The sequence below is a fragment of the Thermobia domestica genome, chromosome 18 (assembly GCF_964235325.1).
Source record: "Thermobia domestica chromosome 18, izTheDome1.hap1.1, whole genome shotgun sequence".
NCBI classification, from domain to species: domain Eukaryota; kingdom Metazoa; phylum Arthropoda; class Insecta; order Zygentoma; family Lepismatidae; genus Thermobia; species Thermobia domestica.
The window spans coordinates 155,335,810-155,347,144 of record NC_137471.1 but is presented as its reverse complement, the minus strand read 5'-3'; the positions used below and the strand labels follow the sequence as shown (position 1 = coordinate 155,347,144).

At 36.0% G+C, this 11,335-nt stretch overlaps 1 long non-coding RNA gene across 1 annotated transcript; it reads left to right on the top strand.

Annotated features, from left to right (window-relative positions):
- The first annotated feature begins 1,235 nt into the window (after positions 1–1,235).
- On the top strand, positions 1,236–6,729 carry LOC145676189 (uncharacterized). Its single transcript, XR_014129315.1, has 3 exons — positions 1,236–1,507; positions 3,292–3,437; positions 6,245–6,729. It is a non-coding gene; the product is annotated as an uncharacterized LOC145676189 (long non-coding RNA).
- The last annotated feature ends 4,606 nt before the right edge of the window (positions 6,730–11,335 follow it).

The window sequence follows — 11,335 nt, the reverse complement described above, 5'->3', positions numbered from 1 at the left end:
ATATGATATTTTAGTACTATTTCCAGAATATTTTATCGAATTTTGAATATAAAACTTTAAAACGTAAAAGAAAACATTAAAACAGAATGGAAAAATGTTTTCAATTGTGTTTTGGAAGATATTTTGTGTCTTTAGTGAACATTTTCTGATATAGGTCTATTATAGAAACATTTTTACATTTTCAGAATATACTCTTCCGTTACTGGAGAAAACATATTTCTTGTTATATCTGAGAAGTATCCCAAATATTTGCCGGAAATATTTTTTAAAATGTGTTTAAAGAACATTTAATGAAGTACAGGAAGCAGTGGCGTTAAATAAGCTTTCCGGACTTAAGACCCCCCCAAAAATTGTTTTATTATATTAAAGTAAATGAAATATCCTGCACAATTTTCACATTTCCAGGAATAAAGTTAGCAAAGATACCCTCCACGAAACGAAAAAGTAAATACGCCACTGACAAGATGTGCATTTTTAGAACGTTAATAGGAAAATAATGTAAGGAAAATTTTCACAAATTGTAATACAAATATTGTGTTGAATGTAATGTAATATGTTTCCAATGTTGAGAGCAGGAGTAAAAGTGAATCTGAAAAGGTGAGGCGACGGTAAGTAGCGGATGACGTCACACCATTCTTCCTGCCTATCTTTGCCCATTATATATTTTTTTTTTTTTTAGGAACTGGGGAGAGGCCGTACATCGCACATTTTACTCCTAGTTGAGAGAGAAAATGTTTTCGAAGAAACACTAAAAATGTTTTACATACATGATGAAGAAAACAGAATAGGCCTATGAACAAAATAAAATGTTTTCGAACATGTCATTTACAATCTTTTCTATTGTTACAAGAAAACATATGAAATATAATTTTTAAAATATTTCGTATATTTTAAAAATAAATTCGATCGTAATGTAAGAAATATTTTTAAAACGCCTATTAATTTTGTATAGAAATGTTTTTGTTACATTGTCCTGTAACTTAAATAAAATATTTTCATGCAATATTTTAGAATTATTTCCACAATATTTTATCGAATGTTGAATAAATTCTCTCGCGAGAGTATCGTAGTAGCATTATCACCAATCATTATACTAATTATAGCAGCATCAAAGAAATATATTTGTTAAATATTAGAAATTTATGATAGGCCTATCCTGTGTGTCATCCCATAGACATCTGAGATTGCAAATTAGCATCGCTACATCAACCGTCATTTGTTTATCAAAAGTATCAGCATTCCTTGCGCGCTATGTTGAATTTGAGCTGTATCATTGATCTGTGGCTGTATTTAGGCAGAGATAAATAAAATAAAATAAAATAAACCAGTATATTCAATCATGTTGAAGAAGATATCTTTATATAGAAAAAATAATATTTAAGACGATGATTATTTGTATTGCTTGTAATATTCCTTCAACTGAAGAAATATATTGAAACTTATGGAAATAATCAGCTGAATTTAACTACCAAACACACTTATAGGCTGAAAGAAGACTTCGAAGTCGGTAAGTATAACGATTACATAAAATAATTTAGTTTTATTGTTTGTACAAGTACAAGTGGATATAGTATACATGAAGCTGCATCAGTTCCCGAAGGAGCAGGACGCTCATACTTTTAGGGATTATTCATTGAGTATGTACGAACTTACAAAAGGGGTAACAAAGCGACTTTTATTTACTTATCGACTGATACGAAAATAAAAAAGAACGTAACTGTACTTTATATCTGCATGTGTAGTGCCCTTGTACTTTATCTATGTGTGTGTATGTGGAGGGGGGGATTTAACGCATATCGCATGTCTTGTGCACATGGATACTTCTTACTATTGCACTACGTAGAAAATTTATGATATTTCATGTAGAAGTGATAATAGAACATAGAAGAAACGTAGATCAGGGGGTTCTTATGTATACTATTGACGTACAAGCTTATGTTTACAAATTTATAAAGGCATGTGGAATGCTAGATTTCTACTTTTTATCTCTATACATAAAATAACGTGCAGGTTTACTTTCGGCTCACCATTCGAAATAATTGCTGAAAAATAGATTCTTTTAATAATTTTCTTTTTATTGTCTCTTAAATGATTCACGCTAGGCGATTTGAAATACGTCACATGGCATAGATGAAATTCAAAGGGACCGTCGGAAGTAATTGTTGAAAAATTACAGTTATTCTTTTATGATTTGAGTATATATATATACGGGGCCGGATGTATGATGTAAAAACTACAGTGCAAAAAGTACAAATCAGCCTGTACTACGTGGCCACTAAAAAGCACCAATAGGCAGGGTTCTAGAACACAGGTTCCTCTTCCCATTTATCTGTAATAAAGACAGAATAAACGTGCCCTGCGGGGCTCTAACCCGCCTTCACTTGCTAACGCTCGCTCTGCAATACTATGAGAATTAAATATTTTACTTAGGTACTGAAAAAAAATCTATTAACCTATATGGGGGACCTGTGTTCTAGAACCTTCTCGCACCAATACTATCTGAGTCAGAGCATACGAGGGGTGCTTCCAAAGGGAAAAGATGCGGGCGAGTCAGTGACTTTAGGCAAGGCAAAGATAATAACCAATTCATGTGAACCGGTTACAGCAGTTACAGTTCCCAAGAGGGAAAGACAGAAAACAATGTGCCTGCGGGGCTCTAATCCGCCTTCACTCGTTCACGCTCGCTCGGCAATGCTATGTACTGACATAATATCACTGCCTTGCCCAAAGAGGCGTACATTACCATTTTTATGACAGGTTATAATAATTCTGCGTGCAGTTTTACTTCTGGCGTGCCACTCGAAATCAGTGTTTCTTTCAGAAGTAATGTTGCGGGCGGCATTGCTCATGCTATTTCAATTATTATTATAAACGTATTGTTTTTATACTGCTCGAAATACTTAGTGAAATATAATTCTTTCGCTACTTTCCTTCTTGTTGTCTATTTAATGATTTCCGCCAGGCGACGTATAAATTTTTCACGTGGCATAGATAAAATTCAAGGGGGCCATCAGAATTAATTGTCGAAAAATTACAATTCCTTTACGATTTGTGTATTTATATTGATTCCTGTGGATAAGAAGTTCAGTACAAAAAATACAAACCAATCTGTGTTAGGGGACTACTAAAAAGCACGAATGCCATCTAACCGAGTCAGGGAGGGTGAAGGCTTGTGGCCCAAGGGGGTGCTTCCGAAGGGAGCAGGCGCGTACATTTCTGTTTTGATGACGGGTTAATTGCGCGTATATTACCATTTTAATTCTGGGGTGCTTAATGTGTATTTCATTACAGGTCTAAGAAATGAAAATCTGGGAGGTCACAGCTTCGAAGCCATCACAAGAAACATCATGAAAAAGACAAGTGCAATAGCTGAGCAATTTAGTTGGCACGGTGCAAAAGGAAAGAGCTTTCCTCGTTAACCACTAACACAATAATAGGTAAGAAACTATCCCTTCTGTTCTTTAATCTGATTTTCCGAGTGGAAAATAAAAAAAAATATAGAAGTTGTCATTTGAATAGGGATACACTATGTTTAAAATATTGTAAAAAAAAAATCTGGTGCCTTTTTTATTTTCTTCGCTTTAAGTACTTACTATTGTGCCATGAATACTTCTCAGAATCATCTTCGTGTAAACTTTATTTCCCAAAAGCATATACCGCAACATTTAAAAGGCTTTGGAAATCCTTATTTTAGCAAAATGTGCAATTTTCCTGTCCTCAAGTGACACGTTACATCTAAGTGTCCGCGGAAGAGAGAGCTGAATATGTATAAAATATATTTCATCCTTTTACTGAATTGTTCTGTCATGTTGGTAGTTTTCTTGAGCATTTCATGATTACTTCCTACATTATCAAAATTATTCATTTCTATGAGGCAAAGTAATATGTAAGGCCTGCTCCGTGGCAAAGAAATCGAGCAAGGTAGCGGTCATCAAAGCCTAATTTAGCATATCTCGTACTTCCACCGTGAAAAATTCAACTTAAAAGACTGAAAATTGCGCTTCGTAGCGTGGATATTCGCTGTTTTGAAAAAATGGCCCCCATTTTGATATTTTACTTTGGTATGCCGCTAAAATCTATACAGAAAATTTAGTGTCTCATGCTTGTACTGTGACAATTTTAACTTAAAACGCCGAAAGTTGTACCCTGTAGTGTGTGTGGTAGAAACAGACAGACGAGTTCAGTTGATTTTGTGTTTAACGCCCCTTTCAGCAGCGAGGCTATATGAGACGGGAGCTACTGATTAACGTGGAATCCGAACCACATGAGCTCCCTCCTGGGAGCAAACCCGGGTCCCACATCGAAGACGCGTACACTAACCGGATAGCCATGAAGGAGCTCGGCAGACAAACGAACAAATGTAGATCAAGTCATCCAGAAGCCTGACTGACGTTCGCCAAATATGAACACCAAAAGGGGTCTATTAATTTAAAACAAAGATACAATTCATGTTGTATGAAATAAATAAATGTTTTAAAATGTCTTATATGAAATTAACATCTTCCAGCGTAAATAAACCTGCCATATTTTCTCCATGAGAATACGGGAAACCTCAGATCCTCCCCTTCTCAACATTGCAACACAATGCAATGAGCTGTAGCTCTGGTTATAAAAAAAAGTAGAATGGGCCGCGGTGGCTCAGTGGGAAGAGCGTTCACCTCTGGTGCATGAGATCCCTAGTTCGATCTTAGCTCGCGCCAAGTGAGCTTTGTGGTGGACAAACACCTTGTGCGTGCGTTTTCTCAGGATTCTTCAGTTTCCTCCCACTTTCTTCATTCCGCCATTTCATTCATTTCTCATCATCACTGTCACCTTGCGCATAGCAGGCATAACCGTGAGACTAAAACTAAAAATTTCATTTTATTTTATTTATTTTATTTTATTTTTTCAAGAATATAATAGGTAAAAGTTCACTAAGCAGCATCTGCTTTTCTCTGTTCCTACCCTGCAATTAATTGTACAGACTGAAGATGCCTAAAAACTTAAGATGTGCTATAAAAATACTTTACAGGAAAACAATATGCAAATTATTTAAATCAGTGCTACAATCTATCTTCAATATTCTTCGCGCGTTTAGCAATACTTATTTACATGGCTGTATTTGCCAAAATTACGTTCGTCTCAGTTTAATCTGATGAAAAGCGGATTTTTTTTCCTTGTGTCGTGTGTAATTGTCAGGACCAGATTTACATTTTTCTAAGACCTGGACCAAAGCACAATTCTGTGCCCCTAGCCTCTTAAAAAGATTATAATTCTTGTTAACTTATCTAATGTGTTGCTGGAGAAAAGGTTAGCCAACTTCCCTGTGTTTGTAAATGTGGAAACTCTTTTTTTTTTTTAATGTTCCAGAGAGTATCCGAGTTTCCATCAAGTGCAATGGAAAAAGGAGCATTGCAAATTTCGCTCGCTATCGAGTCGAACAGGGTGGTGTAATAACTTCCTCGAAACTGTTACATGCAACAGCGCACTGTTCATTCACTAATTACAGGATTCCCAGCCAATGTCAGAATTTTTTGTTCTTCACTTTTCGAATAAGCTGATAATGATAGCAGAAATGGAACGGAATTTAAATACGGCACATTTCTCTGTCCCGACTAAATTTACGGGGACGCGAGACTTTCCCGTATTTTACGGGACGTATGGCAGGCTTAAGCGTAAAATAAATAGTTTTATTGTTGAATATTCATTTCCGATCCTTCTGCGTTGAATTCGGGAATTTCCCGAGCACTTATTTCACGGGAACTAGTACGGAAATTTGAACTTAGCACTTGAAATAGTAAGCGTCAGTGGCGGATCCAGGGGGCGCCCCCCAGAAGAGGAAACTTTCTTGTTTTATATATAAAAATAAAATCCATCCCAGAAAGCCTCTACTTTGCCCACGGAAAGTCTAAAATCTGATAAAAATCACTTACAATGTGATCACCTTAGTTGTACCAATAATATACGAACAAATAGATCAAAAACCCAGGTGGGTTTTAAAGTGGGTTTTTTCGGGTGGTTCCAACCCGAAAAAAAAACACCGAGTTTTTCGGGCTGGGGCCACATGGGCAAACCCTGTCTTCCTTGCCCTTTACATTTTCTTCAGAATGTTACTTTTGTAACACATTATTGTCTTCACAAGCTGCTGTAGGTCCTACACAAACATTTTAAATATTTTTGTAAGTTTAAGATGTAATAATTGATTTCTAATCATTCCCTGCTGTTATTATGTTATTAAACACTGCCTATTATTTTTTATTTTCAGAAACTACAACACAAGAGAAACGTAACTAACGATGAGATCGCGTAGATTATTGAGATTTGGCTTCAACATGCCATACAGAGACGAACAAGAAAATCAGTTAAGAATTCAGCTGCAGTTCCACAGAACTTGAACTGACAATTCGCAACGTCGAAATTAGTTAGTTGTGGTAATCAAAAGTGAGATTATACAGAAGCAAATATGTATTCAGCAATTGGATATTTCTTGAAAGTAGCAAAAAAAGTGCCATTTCGTGAAAAGATCTATTCCCCATGCGCCGTAGATTTGTAGAACATATTTTCAGCAACATACATAAATACTGTTGTTGATTTCTATTGAATTAGCGTGTCAGTGACATAATTTTCTAGAACAAGTTTCTACAAGTTAAAATGTGAAGTTCTGATATTTGAGAAGATTGTTCTTAATGTATAGAAACAAATAATACGAGCAGCATGAAGATTCTGCTGAAGAGAATTTAAATAAATAAAGCCAGAATAGTGTACATTTATATTTTTATTTAACTACTAACCGATATAAACTGATATATATATATATATATTTATTATAGTGGACAGTGTAAATTATAACTACATAATGTTAGCTTGCTCTCATAATTTTATTTTATTTTTTTTTTAAATACTCAAAATCTTATTTATGCACAGAATGTTTCTGGGTGTTCCACTGCTACTACTGGTATGTGGCCACGCCGTGTATGTATGTTGGGGTGTCTTATGTCATATTGCGAGGTTCAGACTGCAACTTAGAGTCTTCACAATCATCGCGTGCCAGTTTTCAAAGCGGCTATATTGGATTTATTATTTTTAAGATAGGAAAAGGATTGCCAACAATTGTTTCTTGAATTGGATGTCTAAACCTCAATCCTTTTCGTATTTTTTTTTAATGGATCCAATACAGCCGCTTTCAAAACTGGCAGGCGACGATTGTGAACACACTGATATCCAGTTTGAATCTCGTAAGTCACATAAGACACCCCAACATATATGCACGGCGTGGCCATATACCAGCACCAGTGTAGCACCAGTGGAACACCCAGAAACCATTTGTGTAAATAAGATTTTGAGTAAAAAAATGCTTAAAATTATGAGAACAAGCTAACATTATGTAGTTACAATTTACACTGTTTATTATTATAATTATTATTATTATTAATTTTTTATTTTTATTTATTTATTTATTTTGTCTGAGTCTGTGGGCTGCAATGGTTTTTCGTCATGAAGACAGAGTGAGGCAGAGGCGTCTAAGCAGGTAAAATTGGACAGAAGAATATTATGTTTTCTTCCAGCTGCTATGTCATAGTCTGGCCGCCTTGTTTTCGACCCACTATTTGTTCCCAGCAAGAAGCCATTATATATACAGAGTGACGCAAAAGGCCGGAGCCCATAGGCCAACTCGGTTACTATTGCAGATATGAAAACAAGGTAAGATATGTAAGGACATTTTTAAATTCCAGCAACACTTTTGTTTTAGTACTAGTGTACCGCTCAATAAAGAACATGCATTACCATACATCATGTTGGGCTACACGAATGAAAGAATGTGTGGTTTCAAATTAGCTACACCGAGAAGAACTGAAAGGAGACACAGTGAATGATAAACATGCAAATGCAATATCCACGCCAGTGGCGTAGCAACCACGGTGTTGGGGGGGGGGGCAGATACGAAGGACGCAAAATTGGGTCTTGCACTATATTTTTCATTGTGTCTTTCCGTTCCCTTTGGTCCAAATAATTTCAAACCACACTTTCTTCCATTCAGTGTTATCCAACAGTGGCAGCGTTGTACTTCTCGTTACTATTTGGCGGTACACTAATATAAAAACAAAACTTGCTGCATTTTAAAAATTTCCTTCTATATCTTACCTTGTTTCCTTATCTGCAATAGTAACCGAGTTAGCCTATGGGCTTCGGGTCCTATCATGTACAGAAAATATCCTGTAAATATTTTGTCATGTACAGAAAATATTCCCTAAATATTTTGTCATGCACAGAAACTATTCTCTAAATATTTTCTGAGATGTACAAAAAATATTCACCAAATATATTTTGGCATATGTAGGAAAATATTGTCTGTGTTACTGGTAAATAATTTTAAAATATTCCATGAGAAACATTTTTAAAAACATTCCGTTAACATTGTATAAAACGTTTCAAATACATTTTCAGTAATGTTTGGAAACCGTACAGGAAACATTTTTTGGAAAACTTCTCTAACGGCGTATAAAATATTTCTACAACGTTTTTGAGTGTATTCAGAGAATGTTTTCAGTATTATGTGGAAAATGTTTTCAACAACATATGGAATATATTTCCTTAAGGGAAGTAGGATACATTTTCTGAAGGAAAATGATGGCACGTTTTAGAAACGTTTTGAAAATATTTCATTGCTGTGTGGGTTAGGAAGTGTCGGAATAAAATAAACCGTAAAATAGACTACAAAAACAATTTGCAATCATAAGAATGACTAACTACTCACATTGTCGTTAATTTAAAGTTGTGAGTAATTCCCCAAAAGAAGATCTTTTGTTTGTGTAATAATCCACACACAGGTTCCTCAATCTATGCTGCAGATCAACATAAACCTTTTTAGTTTTCTTGACGGGGTATTGTCCTCTTTCGCACTAGGAAATGGTAGAATGAACGGTGGAATTCTCTTTCTGTAGGCTTTGTATGAATTTCCATACCGTTGGGTGGTTATATCCAACCAAATGGAAATACTTAAGATTCCACCCCTACATAAGTTATTTGTGCGAGGATTGTTAGACAAAGTTGCCTCATCAGAAATCCAAACTTCCGGTGGAAATCTTGGTGGCACTCTCTTAATTCTTACATCAGAATTCTCAGAATTGAAATATTATTAGCAGTTCGAATTTTGGAACATAATGAATAAATCAAAAATTTATGCCGAAATCTTCATTTACCAATTAAGAAAGAAAATAGTTTAAAACCCGAGAATTCAAATTATACTTTCTGCCTTTATGTCCTCCTGCCATTTCGTCCGCGTGCCATTTCGTTCTCCTACCATTAATTCCTGTCATTATGTACCCTGCCATTTTGCCCTTCTGCCATTCTGACCGTTCCCCCTTGCTCTAGATCCATTGGATGTGTCTCTTGGAAACTTCCTAGGAACTGCGTTTCTTGTTAAATTCAGCATGCAACATTTTTGAAAGCGTTAACTCAACTTGATAATTATGTTGCATTTGTCTTCCGTATGGAAAGCTACGTTGATTAGTCGATGTCAAGTTTCTGTACAGTTGTGTGGGGGTGGGGGTCTAAGTGGAAAATGGAAATGACTCTTTCGTGCCTAAAAGTAACGCGTTACTTTGGAAGTAGGGTAACAGTTACTTTTTGGGGACAAGTAAAGCGTGACATTTTAAAGGAAAGTAAAGTAACTTGTAACGCATTACATTTTTACAAGTAACTTACCCAACACTGCCCAGAATCGATTGCAGAAAAATGTCTATTATAATTTTTGTTCTATAATGATAATTGATAAATATTCAAACCAGTAATGCTGAGCTTACCTGTTTCTGTGAAGCTTAATCGATGGTGAAGTATCTCTTCCAGGGGCGGATACAGGGGGGCGATCTTCTCCCCCAGAAGAGGAAACTTGCTTATTTTATATATAAATAAAACCCATCCCATAGTTTGGAGCTCTTAAAAGTAGCTATAAGGAGCAGTATTACAACACCCCCCAGAAGTCTGTCCTGGATCCAACCCTGACCTCCTCTCTATATCTCTTACCGGTGTTGCTCTGAAACATAACGGGAGACGAACGGACGGACAAAGTCGTTCTATAAAACTTCAGACCTTTATGCATAGCTCATAAATTGAGGTCATAAATTTTGTATGTCCACGGGTTGAGGACCTCCTTTCGATAATCGAAACCAGAGAAAAAAAACTTCAAAGTGAGACGAGGCATGTCTTGAAAAAAATACGAGGAGAGACAAGGAAACCTGATTTCTCCTGCATATCAAAATTTGAAATGGGGTCTATTACAGTACATTTCGCTATAGTCAATATTTACTGTACTATTAATATAGCGTTTATTATTCTATTCCTAAAGTATTCGATAAGCGTTCAGGGGAGACGATTATGATTATTGTGTTACATTGCTCCTGTTTCGGGCAACGGGAAAGTCAATGAAAATTGTGTTGAAAAAAGGATTTTTAAAAAGCTGACTGAAAGAAAGAAAAAGGAAAAGACCATCAAATTCTTTCGTTCTTAATACAAAATGGACGGATGGGTTTTCACAGCGGGCGGGTTGTCGGTTGAGGTTATTTGAATGTTGTTTTGTGGTTTCAGGGAAGACAGCAACCGAGCCTGTGAATTTCTGAAAGTGTATAAAAGAGAGAGAGAGAGATAAAAAAGAACTGTATTATACGTGAGGAAAGGAAATGGAATGGCGTGTTTGGCGCGTGTCAATTATTACCTGTTGTGCAGCGGAAGTTGCTGTGAAACGAAAGGCGCAGAACGAAAAGGGAGGTTTGTAACTTTTGCCACTATTCACATACCATAAAGGACCTGTTTTATTTGTCTTTTATTTTTTGAATTTTTCATTTTTTTTCATCTTTTTCTTACAGTGAAAAACAATACAAGAGTATCATTGTGTTTTACTACGTATGTTTAAAAACAATGAGATAATATCTTCAGGTTTTTCGTCCAATGCTTCTCCTTACGCTTTGCGGCTGGTCTGTCGACCTCACTCATATACACTAGGTGGCGCCGTCGTATATTTCGCCCCGGGCGCTGATTTTCCATGGCACGACGCCATCCGGCGGTACAATCTCGTGTGATTCAGATCACATGTAGGTTAAAGTTTCATTTAACAGCACTGTTGAAGGTAAAGCTAAATTCAATTTATATGAACAAACGGGTGTCTCCTATTTAGAGTATTAGTCAGTGACTATGTGGTCTTTTGATTTATACAGGTTGAATCAAAACGACACCGAAAATTTTGGGAGTTGAGTCTCGACACCAAGAGAAGAAGAAAAGTATAGATCAACCTGGATGCACAAATGCTTGCCAGGGCTGCTATCGGGGCCATCGCCCGTCTCCACAAAAAGAAAGTGTTTTT